This window comes from Motacilla alba, chromosome 14 (assembly GCF_015832195.1).
Source record: "Motacilla alba alba isolate MOTALB_02 chromosome 14, Motacilla_alba_V1.0_pri, whole genome shotgun sequence".
Lineage (NCBI taxonomy): Eukaryota > Metazoa > Chordata > Aves > Passeriformes > Motacillidae > Motacilla > Motacilla alba.
This window is the reverse complement of record NC_052029.1, coordinates 6,999,363-7,014,999: the sequence shown is the minus strand read 5'-3', so window position 1 is coordinate 7,014,999 and position 15,637 is coordinate 6,999,363. Positions and strand designations below refer to the sequence as shown.

The following is a 15,637-nucleotide window of genomic DNA, read 5'->3' as shown; positions in this document are numbered from 1 at the left end:
TAAATTGTGGGCCTCATGACCACAAGAAATTGTGGAAGTAAAAGGAACAATTAGGTTCAAAACAGATGAGCACAGGGAATGCAGCTAACAGACCTTTAATGGGGTTCAAATGTGACCTTACACTCAAGAGTGATCTAAAGCTCTCAGTTTTTGCAAGGAAGAAGATGGGTTGATGGAATAATTGTCCTAAATACTCTTGGTACTCCCCATCCATCTCTGCCCTGCCTGGAGAGGCCGGGCTGGTGCAGAGCCCAGGGAGCTGTGCTCCCCCTGCCCGGCAGGAACGCTCCCACTCGGCTGTGGAGCTGTCACCCCATGGCAGCAGAGCGGCAGGCTGGGAGCTCAGTCACTGTTTACACAAACTTGAAAAGCCTTCAAGAATCACTGAAAAAGACAATTTTTAATGAGCACTCTCTGAAGAGGTGATTAATTTGTTCATGAGCTGTTACTAAAAATGTAATCAGTGAAGTGTAAAAAAGGTTTTATACTCAATGTAATTGCTTGCCTATAATGTAATAGTAATAATGAAAACACCTACAGTAAAGGCTTGTTAACTCGGTGTGGGACATATGATCCTGTTTGCAGTTTAAAGCACAAGAACTAGACACTTGCTTACGCTCAGTGCATCTTTTTTTGATTCAAAAGCACAGCAGCTTAATCAATTGTTCCCATCCCTTCTTGAAAATCAACACTTACAGTTCCTCTTATGAATCATCAATCTCCTTGTCTATCATTTAAAACAAATATGTTTTGCTGTTCCTTGATTGTTCCTGTCGTTCAGGTGTTCACTTCTGGATAATAAAATGCACATTACTAATGACAATAAGTAGTTTCATAATTTCTGGCATATGTACGCCGGGCAAAGAAAGGAAAATTACACTTACACCAAAACAAATAATAATGTGATATAAAATATACTACAGTTTATAAATGCCATGTTCAGATTATGTTGTAGACAAATTCTTGTAATTTTCCTAGGCTGTACCAGACCTTGCTCCACAGGCAAATCTGATATTTATTTTCACATAATTTAAATTGCTTCCCACATAGTAGCAAAAGCCATTGTGGATTTAATTCAGATCTTCTGGATCTGAATTAAAATCACCAGATATTGGGAGGAGAAAATATGAGAGTAACTGAAAAATTCATAAAATGTGAAAAAAAATTCATAAGTATATGCTACTTCTCACTTTTTACAATGTAGGGTGTTTTCCTGATATGTTTTCCAGGAAAAAAAAAATATTACAATCAGCTAATGGTCTATAACTCATCCCTATAGATCAGATTCAAAATGTTGAAGAGGATCTTATGCCTCCACGTGGAGAGGAGAATTATTCAACAGAATTAATGTGAAAATGAGGTAGCATTCAACATCAGTAATTATAGGTCTGCTCGCTCATTTCCCCAGATCCTTCTGGGATCTGCCACAGTGATTTTTCACTTTTGTTTTAAAAATGCAGAGTAAAATGTGCTAATAAACATGTGATAGTAAAGTCAGTCCAATAAGGTCACAAATGAGACCATCTTCGAACGGAGAGAGGAAAGGCAAGAAATAGCCATTAGGTTGCTGCTAGGAAGAATTCCCAGGGAGTATAGAGTAAGTCTGAAAGATCCAGTGGGAATTAAGATTTATCAAGTCATAATCACTTCCCCTGTGGCAAGAATGACAGTTCTACATAGTAATTTTCTTAGAAGTCTGTATTTTGTACTTATCTTCTGGTTTGCTACTTGTTTTGTAGAGGGAATAGGTCTGTAGTTTGCTAAGATTTCAAGGTTCGGATCTTTCTAATTTTCTCACAAATAATCACACTAAAAATAGCTCAAGAAATGATTAATAGGAAGCTCTTCTTGTTATTGCTGACTTTATCGAATTACTGCATGTGGTTTACACCCAGATATCCACACATGCATAGAAAAGCCTTACACCCCCTCCCAGAAAAAATAAAATTACAGTGACTCCTGCAGTCAGATTGAACATAATAGGATTATCTTTTCAATCTATTCACTGAGTGCCTCCATGCAGGCTCCTTCAAATCAATAGCTATACTTACAAAAGAACTGGAAAATGCATTGTAATTAAGAAAAAGAAAAATACCTTAAAACACTATGCTTTTGAAGTTTATTTTCAGTAAACAAAGTCTTCCCTTATTCTAGAAAAAAAAAAAAAAAAGAAAGTAAGAACACATTATATTTTAATGCTAAAAAAGCTTAAAAATTGGATTTTCTAAGGAATCCAAGGAGATCAGGCACCTACTCCCTCAAGCTCTTTTGAAAATTGTAGCATTTATCTTCAGAAGTGCTTCAGTGCCAGCTAGAGAGAGGCTGGCTGAGAGGATCCCATCAGGATTTCACAACCCCGAAGTCATGTAAATTGTATCACCCTCTTGACTTGCCGGAGCTTTTAAGCGACAGAGCAACATTTCTGCCGCGGCGGAAGGCGCAGCCCAGCATGCCCTGAGTGATGGGGGCGAGGAAAGCCCATTCGGAGCCTGGCGAGGGGGGCACGCCGGCCGGAGGGGAGGCACACCGCCGGAGGAGAGGGGAGGCTCACGGCCCGGAGGGGAGGCACACGGCCGGAGGAGAGGCACACCGGCCGGAGGAGAGGCACACCGGCCGGAGGAGAGGCACACCGGCCGGAGGAGAGGGAAGGCACACCGCCGGAGTGCCCTGCCGGGAGCAGCTCCCCCGCGGAGGGTCCGTGCCGGCGGCAGAGCCGAGGCCGCCCCGGGAGCCCGCGCTGCTTCCTCGGCCTTCTGCCCCCAGTCCCCGCATGTGGCCACATTTCTCTTCACAGAGAAAAGCAAGGCATAATTCTTCCCAAGAATATTTCTGGGTTTTACATTCTCTGAACCTCAGAGAAAGGAAAAACAATTCTTATCTCATTTGCTGTGCCTGTGTTTGTGCCAAAGCAGAATGCAATATGGAGATTGTTTGCCCAAAGTGATGGTGTTTTGGTTCCTTGGCCTGTCAGGGCCAGGTGTGTGTGTGTGTGTGTGTGTGTCGGGACTGTCGGGACACTCACGAGATTCTGCGCAGTGTGTGCAGAGTTGTGTGCTTGGCAGATTCAGCTAGATGTAATGTAATATAATGTAATAGAGTATAGATTAGTATAGTATAATAAAGCAATTAATTAGCCTTCTGGTAAGATGGAGTCAGATGCATCATTCTCTCCTCCTATCATCAATACCTGCAGGAAAACTGAGGAGACAAAACCTGAGAATGGCCCTGTGCTGGCTTCTGCCAAGCTGAGAGGATTCACCACGAGGCTTAACCAGGTACTCCTGGGAGCTGAAACCAGACAGCAGCGAGGACAAGCCTCAACCCCTGCCAGCCTGGGCATCCCTGCTGGGAAGGGCACTCAGAGCCACTGGGTTCTGTGCGAGTGGCAGCTGCTGGACACTGATGGAGGGGCTGAGGAAGCTGGACACAAGGCAGTCTTACTTGTTATTGCACCTTTCAATGTTAATGCTGTGTTAACAGAAAATAGGGCTGAGGTTGGGACTTTCAGACAACTCACAGTTGTTTAGTACTGCTGGGGAAAAACTGTCCCAAGCATGTTGGTTCACGTCCACTGAACGATGGGAAGCAGAAATGAAGGCAGCAGCCCAGACAGCTGTGAGGGAAAACAAGCAAGAGAAAAATCATAAACCATGATCTCTGAGAGCCTCTTCTGCCTAAGTCTTACTCCTAGTGATAAGCTGATTGCAGATCTTTCTGAGAACATTCCTACTGCACCAGATGTCAGAAGTAAATGTTCTGGTTTTTCCTTAGAAATTTGAACCAAATACATTAAGTGGAACCTCTTGCTTAGACACAATCTCATCATTAGTGAATGGACTCAGGCTTTTAAATATTGTAGTTTAAAAGAGGCACAGTGAATGCTATTGATACAGTTTTGTTAAACAAGTGGAGATGTGTGAAACCTCTGACTAATTAAAATTGATTCTTGTACAGAAATGTGACATGTTTTTAAAGGTTTATGAACACTAATTAAATTTGTTGTTGTAGATCAGAAGTCACTAGCTGTTCATCTCAAAGTCTGGGTATCTTTGTTTGGTGTCTGTATGGACAGAAAAATGAATTTTCCAATACATGAGTTATATTTTAGCATTAAAGAAAGCAGCTAAATAGTACATAATACCGTATAGAAATATATACACTTTAAAAACTGAAGTGTATTGAGCACATATCTCAAAAGGTAAGAATAATAATTGATCCTATATTTAAGGTCTGATCCTTCTGCAAAACAGGCTGCATTCAATCCCCAAAGAAATAAGTTCAATAAACAATTATATACTATTGTATGCTGGGAACAGACAAGCCAAGCACAGAGAGCTCCTTTCATGCATCTTTTTTGATTGTCCTACTTTGCTCTGTCAGGAACAGCAGTGACAGCTTAAGTGTTAAAGCTTTTTGACATTGCAACAAACCAAATAAAGCCTAGTTGCACATTTTGGAATTTATTTTATACCACATCTAAAATACAAACAATATAGGGACTTTTCATCTCTTTCAAACAATAGCAGCCACTGGAGACTGTTTCTGGAGCTCATGTTTTCCTCACATAAGGATTCTCACTAGCTGAGTAGCAAAAGCATGTTTGATAGCCAGCTTCAGGAGCCAGGCTGGCCAACACAATTATTGCACATTCTGTCAGCACATTTCCTCCCTTCAGCTTTACTTCTACAATCTTTTTCAATATTGTTAAAATGAGCAATCATTCGTGATTCACACTCCCAAAAAAGGCAGAAACCAACAATTCCCAATGGCTATAAATTATTAATGCAATTGTGCCAATCACACAGAGCTTAGTGCTTTTAAAAATGGAATGAGATTATCTGCACAGTTATTTTCAATCAGATTCATCTCTTATTAGGGGGCATTATGCATACGGCTTGCTTTCAGAAAGCCATCTCCTTCAAAGAAGATTGTTGCACAGTCATTTCTTGTGAAATACTATGCAAGCTCTATATTAGATACCAAATCAATTTTTTGTTTCAGGAAATAATTATATGTAATGGGTATTTTACTTCGTAGATAGACTGATTCTTTCCAATGTAAAAGTCTGTTCTGTTCTCAGTTGTTATTCCCATTCACTGATTTACACCAATCTAGCATAAATATAGGCAGAACTGGAGGCTGTGGCAAATCATTTTTTGCTGCAATAGCTTTAACAGGCTGTAATAGAAAAGTTTGTAAGCGTTGCTGTACAATGTATCTGTTAAAACAGCTGGGGCACACAGCTGTCTCAAAAAATACAAGCTAGAAAATCTTCCTTTCTGGTATACAAAAATCTTAAAAAATATTATAGAGCAATAGAGATTCAAAGGATGTGAGTATGAAGGTCAGTTTTGGGGAATCCATAGGGTTGTCTTTCCTTGTACAATGTCTTTCCTTGTCTTTCTTTGCTTCAGTGTTTGTTAGATTTTGGACTGTGTTGCCAGGGCCTGCACTGGAGACCATGTGGAACAGTCTAAGTGAACTGGAGACACAGGATGCTTTTATATTTACTGTTGCATTTTGTAAGAGGATTGGAAAATTGTTTTTGTGCTCCCAACTCCCTATGATTTATTCACATTATCCCAACATCAGGCTGTGGAGCCTGGCAAGACACCAAACACAAAGAAACTGGAAAAATTCAGTGGTGCCTCAAGCTGCAGGAGCAGGGGTATTCCTTTGGGAATGACTGGCTAGCAAGGTGGAATCTGACCTGCACTAAATGAAGATAGTTTGAGAGCTGAAATACTGAAACCACAAGGATAAAGAGACTCAGAGCACATAAGCATGTTCCATTTAAAGGAACTTAAATATGTTGAGTCAACAAAAACATCAGTGGCAGACTCCTGGCACATGCTTAACTGCCCTACTTAATCTAGGCCAAGAAGCTCTCAGTTTCTAAGACCCTTGCTTTTTTCTGCAAGCATTACAATATTTTATCTTCTGTATTGGTGGGAAAGTGATCTTTAAAGCACTGAGCTGTCAAAATGCTGCACCAGGATTTTGCTATATTATTTTACATATTTCAGCTCTGTAACTGGAGTACTGGCAATCCTTGGATCGAGCACACCTTCCACAATATGGGGAACTGTCTGGTTCTCACGGTCATATGCCATGGTGCCATTTGACAACATGAATTCCCATCTGTGAATCTGCTTCCTGCCATTTGCCTTGTACTTCATTTTTCCCATCCAGAAGTCTGGCAATAGTTTCTCTCTATTATTCTGATAAGAGTGTGGGTCAAACTCATTCCACTGTGAATGTGCATTTGTGCTTGCAGAGAGTGAGTGATTGATTGGTATCAGGCAGAAGTGACATCTCCTGTTACATTTCTGGCATGTTATTCTGTGGCTAATCAGTGCTACTGAGTGTCAGTCAAACCTACCAGATGTGACTCTAATGGATAGCTGCTGGTTGCCTGATGTCTGTTTTGTCGCTGATGTGACTGGAGTGCTCCTAAAAGTTATTAAAAAAAAAAAAGGGAGAAAAAAGAGAACATAGCTTAGCAAGTATGAAGAAACTATTTAGAAAGTAGCTGTATTTGTTTACCTCTGCTTTTAAATATTCAGTCAGCTGATTTTTTTCAATATTAATTAATCACAGGGCTATCCACCCTTGTTTGATCAGGAAAGATTCACACAACAGACTACTTGGGATTTTTTGATGTGTCTTCTGGGCAGTAAAAGATTGTTATTCTTAATTTAGTTATTTAAATTCTTAGCAGTTCTGGAACACATGCATTATGAATAACCTTCACCAAAAACACCTCAGAAATTTCTATTATGAGTATGCCTTTTAGGCTGAAGCAGAGTCCCATTGAAGTAAACACTGTCATGAAGACAGAAAGGAAGTTTGTTCTCTCCCAAAAGGAGCTTAAAAATCTGTCATAGTGAAAAACTGAAATTATTCTCATTTAATTGCAAACCACAAATCCATCCAGCCTCAGACACAGTATGAATCAAAGACTGAAACCTGAAATATTCCAAGACTCTTTTTCCATTCTGGTTTATACCTGAGACTGGCTCTAGAATTATCAGTTATTTGACAAGCAGCCCACAGGAACTTACAGCTCATATTTATGACTTAGATTAATAAGATTGCAGATATTTAAGTATAGGCATATTTATTCAAGTACCAACTTTAGCAATTGCTCATCCAATTCCACTGGATTGAGGCTTTATTTATGGATCCAAACAGAGCTGATACAAATTTTTTAACAAAAGGCTAATTATTTCATTATTGTTTAAGACTGTGTTGAGTTTTACTTACACACACGCAAACTTTGATTGTGTATTTGCCTAGACTTTCACGAGTAGGTAAATCTGCTGCCTGGTTTTAATTTTTCTCCTCCTCTTTTAGCTTCAGGAATATTATTTCTTTCAGCAGATTACGGATTCAGAAACTCGACTGGAATTTGAAAAAAAAAAAAACCATGTAGCACAGCCAACCTCTGCGCACCCTACTCAGTTTTACCAGAATCAACAAGATCAGAGAAGGAAGTGCTTGGTAGGGGCTAGAAGAGAGAAGGGGAATGACTTACATGTCCTGAGGCCTGTCAGAGAGCAGATTTCAAAACTACCAGCATGTCTGAGATTTTTAGACTATGGAAAACTTATCTGGAATATATAAATCTCAAAGTTCAGGGTAAACAGGAAGTGGAGCTGATTCACAAATTGCAGCAAATCACTGTTTTTTACTTTCTGGCTTCATTTTATTTTCAGACCTGAATTTTAATATTGTAAAACTGATAAATGCTAGTTTCTGAAGCAGAAATTTGATCTAACATTTAATTATCTTGAAAATTCCAGGGTAAGTTTTTGTCATAATGCAAAGCTATATCTACTGATGGCTGACAAAATTTATCTTCAAATATATTCCCAATCTGGAGATCAAAAAAGTGCACACAATGTCTAGTGGAGAGCATCAGGAAGGGAGTTTTTCTAAGGAACAACGTCAAAGAATTTGTAATTTTATTTTTAAGCAAACTGTAATTTAAAAAAAGCATGAATTATAAACCTTGCAATGAGAATGGAGATGGTAATTGCTTCATTTTGGTCTCGCAGTGAACATGACCCTTTCTCTTCTGATGTCTTAGAAAATATTGATATATATTTAATGTGAAGCAAAATTGACCTTAATTCATGGACCTAAAACATTTATATGCCTTTGTTGCTTTTAATTTTCAGTGAAAATGACATGGTATCTTAAACACACCCCCAAACAGCCTTGTGGAGGTTTTGCATTTCATTACTAGGGCAAGACCAAGATCATACTCATTAGCTCTAAATCTAGAAATCTAGTGAATAAAACAGAAAGTAAGTTGGAGGTTTGGCACTTTTGTGATGGGTCCTGATGGGCTTTTCACATTACCCATAAATCATGTAAAAATAATATGTTAAAGAAGAATTCTGAAGAAGAAAATCTAACCTTACCACCATCATATCTCCCTGCAGCTGAATTAGTAATACTGAGAAATGGAGCGAAACTATGAATTATTCTAAGGACTCAGAATTCTACAGATATTATGTTTTACATCTTCGTATTTAATATATGTAAATGTATGCATGTGTCTCTCCACAACTGTACACAATCCAGTCCACAGTTCTTTATGTGTGAGTTCCTTGCACCATGAACAGACAATTCACCATGAGCTGCAGCTTTAATAATTCCTTGTAAGCAAAAAGAGTACACAAACTTGGCCATGAGGACGCTGGATGTGGATAATGTTGATAACACCAAGAGAAAGGATCTACCTAGATGTGATTTTAGAAAATAGAGCAATTTAGGAGTAGGGATATTTATAGTACTGAAGCACAGAAGAAACATGAAGCTAAACTTGGAAAGTCAAAGGGACCAATCAAGAAGAGGTAAAGGAAATGTGGTTATAACTGAGTCTCTCACAAATGCAATGATCACCTCTATGATGTGCATTGCAATCCTCTCTTGTATGTGCTAGAGAAATGGAACACTAAACAGGAGAATTTTAAATTGCATAAACCTCTATAAAGGGGCTAAAAAAACCATCATAAGGCTGGCTTCATCCCATTAGGAATTTAGGGAAACCATGCTTCCACTCTGTTTATCAATTCACCTCTCCCTACCTGTGCTGTAACAGCACTTCTACAGAACTTAATTAACTGGTACCTACAAAGTTAATATTAAAGTGGCTAAGCAAGTACAAACTCTTACTGTTTTTAATATGGAGACTTGTTCTTTGGAAAGGTATAAAGTTTTACTGCACACATATGAATGGGTTAGGCCCCTAAAAAAGAAGTGAAGAAAAAACAAAGAGAAGCAAATCTCATAGTATAAATTGTGGCCTCTCTCAATTTAAAAGTATGAGGAAAAATAGCTGATAAGATGAAACATAAAAAAAAGTAGTTACCATTTTGTACTGTTGGTGTATACTTCTTGTGTCCAACTAAAATACAAAGCAGAAAAATAGCAAATTCTAGAAAAAAAATACAAAGTATTTGTTGCAAATGTCTGTCTATCAAACCAATTCCCTTCCCATCAGTGTTTGGAAACCTTTGTTATGCTCCTAGATGTGGTCATTATCGTTGAACAAGTTGGCACAAGTGATAGAAACTTGCTGTGGGGAACTGCAGGGTGTCAGTCCCTCCTCCCTGGGCAAAGCAGGCACTTCCAGGGCTGAGATCCTTCACTGCAGGATCCCACTTGTTCCACAGGTCTGCTGATTTTCAGCAGGCTCTGGTCCTCACAGGGGAAGGGACCATTACTGCAGAGTGCAGGGAACATGTGAGAGGATGCTCACAACACATATCCCGGGAGAAGAGGAAAGCCCCTCTGCAGTAACACCATCCAAGCCAGTGACAGAATGAGCACAGGCTACCAGCCGTGCTCACAGGGACACAGGGACCTTCTGCACTGCAGCTGGGTTAAGCCTCAGCCCTGAATGGCTTTCTGACAAACCTTTGGTTGTAGCTCCAGTAGCCAGCAGTTGTGCCCTTTCAAATTCCCACTTTGTTTTTAACATCTTCATCACAACCTGCTGGAAGGATGCTCTTTGCACACACTTTTCTTATGTCTGCATTCACATCACACAGACAAGAGCCTGCTCCAATACATACCTTTGAGTGCCTTCAAATCACTTGTCTACTGCATCTTTTTCTCCTTCTTAGACAATCCATCAAGTTCTACAGGAACATAAGCTCTTTTTTTCAGACAAATAATATTAATAATAAGATTCAAAACATCTAACGATGGTACTGAGGAAATGTATTACTGAGTTGGACTCAATACACCTGTCAAGTGATTTGGTCACTGCATTTATTTCTATTTCCAGAAAGTTGATGATCTCTTATTTCAGAGAAGATACAGATGCTTTTATAGCTCCAGAACTATTTTGTTCCTTGCAATTCTCTAAGTTTATCACTGGGCCAGAAAGACATGATGGAAACCTTTCTAAATGTCATCTGGCTTAGCATGAAGGTCTACTAATAAGGACATGGCACTTTAAAAAGAAGGCCCTCAAAATACCTAAAAGCCATACACTTGTCAATGTTTTACCTACGCCTGAAATTAATAAGACGTTCTGAAAAAACAAACTCCAACAAAAGATGAAAAATGAAAAGCAATAGTACAAGATTTTCTCCAACTCCTTGGACCAATACTTTTTGGATTTGTTGATTGTTAGATTGGAGAAAAAATAGAAATTAAAAACAATGCAGGAAAAATACACATCAGCCACATCTTTGGAAGAGTTCAGGCACAGAAACAAGCATCCAGATGCTCTTGCTCTGTTAACATCTTAATTAGTGATTAGTCAGTAATCTGAAATCTTAAAAATATCACATTTGACAAAAGGTTATTTCCACTTTTAACTGGTCTCTAACTGCTTACTTAGATTGATTTAAAAAACCCTTTCAGCTGCCTAGGTAACTCAGTTTCCAATGTTCAACTCAGTTTCCAATGTTCTTTGCTAATTTTTTAGATAGTATTTCTCAAGAGGCCTTATGTAATTAAAGAGGTTTTAATCACTAAGATCCTGTAGTGAAGGAGGGCTGTTAATGATGTGCCAGAGAGCACTCAGTAAGAGACAGAACCTAGAGCAAGTTATGGATCTTCCTCAGGGGTGTTCCCTCCTGCACTCTGACTGTCTAACCTGGCAGTGCTGGGGAACTGAAGAACTGATATCCCAGCCTCCAAGTTCTCCAGTTTTAATAAAACAATGGCCTCCTGCTGGCTCACATCTCCTGTTGTCTGTTCAGCTGTGTGATAGCACTCGATGTCCCTGAGCTCCTGGCCAGCCCTGCCACAGCACCAGGATGCTTCACTGTCATTCCTAGACTTCATTCTCCAACTTGCACTCCATATAGCAAGACATTATTCCTTATTTCCAGTTGCAGAACTGAAGTGACAGAAAGTCTGAGATGAAATTGGAGATTTAATCCTGCCCTAGAGCTCAGTTCACAGCACTGGTCCCTGCTCCAGCCCTACCTGGCTTCCCTGGTGCTGTGAGGAGAGGACAGCAATGCAGGACCTCTCCACAGCTGGGATGAACTGGAGAGGGCTGCTCCAAAACATTCTGCAGTGAGGTTTTTCCACAGCTCTCCTTATACTCTAAATTATTTTATAGCCCCCTCGTTGCTGAAGGTAGTGTGCATTTTGATGTTCACAAGAGACAACCTAGCCTGCTTTAATGCATATAACATAAATATACTATTATTAAGCCAAGAGCTTCCATTACCTTTCTTGGACACAAAACTTGTGAATTATAAGACATGAAACAAGCCCAAGAAGTTCATTGTCTCTTGCAGAAGCCAGGTAATGGCATACAATGCTACAGTTCCTTTGCTTCTGGAAAGGATGAGTTTTATCATTAAGTCCTCAGCCTTTGCACTTCAGATAGGTGTGTCCTGCCACCCACACAAGTTTCCAACCAAAGCTGAGTTCAGTATGTGTGCAACTTTTCTGAGTCCCAAAAGACACTGCGACATTTGGTACAGCCAAACATCTTGCTTAATTCATTATTCACTATTTCAAATTTTGTCAGAAATCCAGGCATGAAGTGAAAGAATAATAAAAAAAAAAAAAGTCAGATAAAGAAGTTAAGCAATCACACCTTCATCAACAACATAAATAAATCAGAAAGCCCATATGCTGGGATTCAGGAATCCAAGTTACATGACGATAAGCTTACACACAACAGAAATAGCACCAAACCCAGGATAAAAGGGGCACATTTCCAGTGAGTAATTGCCACAACTAGTACTGCATGTTTTTTTCTCTGAACATGGAGCTTTATTAAATGTGACAGTAAACATCCCTTCCCGATGCTTCCTGTAAACTTCCACATCCTCTTGGAAACACAGTGGTGATCAGGGATACATAAAAAGCTTTGCTGTCAGAGCTCCCCACCAAACCCTACAATTTATGTAGCAAACTGCACAATGTTTCCCCTCCCAAGACTGCACTGCACTGAACCAAGAGAAAATGCAGTCTTTGCCATAAGTCCTTGTACTCCAGGAACTGCAGCACGGCACTGCAGAGCAGGGCTCTGTGATTCAGCCTGGGGATAAGGGCTGCACTCTCACTAGGTCAAAGGCTGTTGGAAAAGTCTCTTGCAACCTGCACAAAGAATGAAGTGGCTGTGTAGCTTTGGCAACCCTGCTTTAGACTTTCTATTACATCACTGGTGGAGAAGCATCACTCTTGCTTTTTCTTTTAACAGATCTGACTGACTTAAAGTTAGAAACCAGATTTTATCTGCACACGTATTTTAGCAGACATTACAGGAGTCTGAGAAGAAGCCTGCAGACAGCAGATCAAAAGCCTCTGCTTGGAGGCAATGGGGAGACATGGAAGCTGGAGGGATGGGTCTGGCTCGGGGTTACTGCAGAAGGTGCCCCTGGAGAGATGGGCTGTAGCTACCAAAGAAACAGGCATTGCTGTCGGTCTTCAAACAATGAAACTAGAAGGCTTGCTTAGCAAAAATATGTCCACTGTTTTCATCAAAGTACGAAGAATTCCAATTCTTCGCATTCAAAATACAGCTGATTGCAAATAATGAAAGTGCACTTTGCTATTAAACAGTTTGTACAAATCTGCTCTGAAAGGAAACAGAACTAGATAAAGTGTCCTCCTCTGAAACCCTGATTGTGGGTTTCAATATACTTATTTTAAATTTTCCATGGAAAACCCTAATTATTAACTGCTCTATGCTGCCACTGAATAAGATTTTAGTGTAATAATCCATGGGAAATAATATATTAGTAATAAATCAGTTACAAAATACAGAGGATTTATATATTGGAGAATAGCCTCTATCATCAAAGTTAGGTTTTGTTGTTATCTGAAGAGACTGGCTAAAATTATTGATGGAGTATTAATAGTGCCACAAAGCTGGAAACTGTAGGTAGGAAAAATACAAGAGAAAATAGAATGTTATCAGAGACCTTCAGGCTAGAAACCTGCCTTTGAATTCCTAAATGTGTGATAAGAGGAGTTATATAACATGTGTAAAACTCAATAAACAAAGCCTGTCTGCTCAGGAAGCCTGAACTAGATCATTTGTTTCCTATGAGGAAGAATGTTTAAAGTTATTTCTCTGTCAATGGCAAAACTATGAATAAACCTAATGAAAAATATAGAATGTGTGGGTGTAAAGAATATGCTTGGCTATATCTCCACTTTTGTTTAACTATGGAAGCATTGCTAGTTAAGTGTTCCTCCATCTGAAAATATTGCATCTGGTAAGATAGCTCTCTATTCTGATCACCCACTGAGTAGGGAAAAAAGAAATAGGGTACTGGAAACAACCAACATCTTCCTGGTAGTCTAAACCCCTTTACTTGATAAAATCTCCAGGAAACAAAATCCTCCTTAGCCAGCTTAACAGTACCCCGGTTAACTGCTAATGTCTGTTGTAAGACTACCTGTGTCGGGGGAAAAGTGGAGAGCTTTTAAAAACGTTACCAGAGGTCACAACTCGGGAATCAGCATTCAATCGTTCAAACACTTCATACTGCAGCAAGTGGCCACTTGCACTGTTCAAACACCGCTCGAGTGTTCCAAGGCACTGTGTGTTTTGGATGAAAGCTACTCTTGTGTTTCTGCTTCCTCTTTCTGCTACGAAGGTAAATCTGGAGAGTCCAAGAGCGCACTCAGCTCCCTCGCTGTGGGAGGGAGTTTCTCAGGGATCCCAGCCACGCTGCCGGCGGAGGAACAAACCCGCTCGCTCCTGGGGATCCCAAGGCGGGGGACAAGCTGCCGCTGGGCTGAGGGAAGGGCGAACACGAGCCAGCAGTGCACCCTTGGGGCAGTGGATGCAAACTACAGAGCCAGCGGGAGCTGGGGCCGGGAATGCCGAGCCGAGCCTTCCCCGGGACACCCCAGGCGCTCCGCTTCTGCCTGCAGCCCGGCGTCCCCAGGACGGAGAAGGCGCCGAGAGCCCGGAGGCAGCCAGGGCTGGCGAGCACAGCCCCGGGGGACGGGCGAGCCACGGCCAGGCGCTTCTCGGGCAGCGGCGACACGGCACAGCGCCGACAGGTACAGCCAGACACACGCACAAGAACTTCTGTGGGAAGCGCAGCCAAACATTGGCACAGGCCTTGGAGGTATTGAGGATTTGTCAGAACTAGACCCAAACAGCCTGATCAAACTGGCAGGCCAGGTAACTCACCGAGAGCCCTGTAAAGTGAGGTTTCCTGGGGACTGTGTGGTCACAGCGGGAGCTGCGGCTGCTGCACTGGCATGCACCATCCATCACCCCTCTCTGAGCAGCACCTGGGCAGATACAGACAAACCTGGCGAGGAGAATACCTACGAGCTTCTTGTCCTTCCATGACTTCTTATCTCCTGGTTTTAACAAGGACTTACAGCTGAGGGCAGGGCAGCTCTCAGCAGACCAGGGTTATTTTCCCAATAAATCGATAACCTGTAGTTTGAGGGCAGCTGTTAAGCCTCAAGAAATAACTCCATTAAATTAACTCCAGCTTTGTGTAAGATACACGCCACTTTAGTGCTAAGTTACATATACTTTTTAAACAGGAAAAAAAATCCACTCATTGCTTTAAATTTCCTACAGAATAATAATTGTTATTCAAAAGCAGAATTTAAGTTTGTTTGCAATATAAAATGGTATTTCTAGAAATGCAGGTGGGATATGTGTGTGTCTATTGTGAGCATAGTAAGAGAATTTTATCTGCAATTATTTATTTCAAAATTTATTTAAATATTTTATCACTATCCATACTCTGACAACTGGAAAACAAATCAGAGGATGATGCATTTCTTACTTCCCAGTCAGTATATTAGAGAGTGTTATCAACACAAGGATTCATAAAGATCTGCTGAAAGGTGGTTTATGCCTGAATTCAACTTTTGGGTGGTTCAAGTTTGATGATGATTTTATGCCTGAGCCTTTAGAAATGCCTTAATGAAATTTAAAAACAAAAAAAGTTTTGCCCCAACATTTTTTGATCCTTTTGGGACTGCTTCTAACTCTGATTTTTTACGACAAGATCCAACAGGAACTGCTGTTATTTAGGAGGTTTAAAATGAATCTTAGTGCAGTTCTTACAGAACGTGCATATTACAATCTTACCTACCCATGTTTTCTCACAACAGACTAAGTCCCATGCAGAGTTTGATGGTTAACAGTAAGTTGACTGAAAAT

General features: G+C 40.4%; 1 long non-coding RNA gene across 1 annotated transcript; it reads right to left on the bottom strand.

Annotated features, from left to right (window-relative positions):
- Nucleotides 1-2,106: 2,106 nt before the first annotated feature.
- LOC119706874 lies at nucleotides 2,107-6,453 on the bottom strand. Its single transcript, XR_005258622.1, has 3 exons — nucleotides 6,383-6,453; nucleotides 3,518-3,613; nucleotides 2,107-2,150 (listed from the first exon to the last, which is right to left on the bottom strand). It is a non-coding gene; the product is annotated as an uncharacterized LOC119706874 (long non-coding RNA).
- Between the last annotated feature and the right edge of the window lie 9,184 nt (nucleotides 6,454-15,637).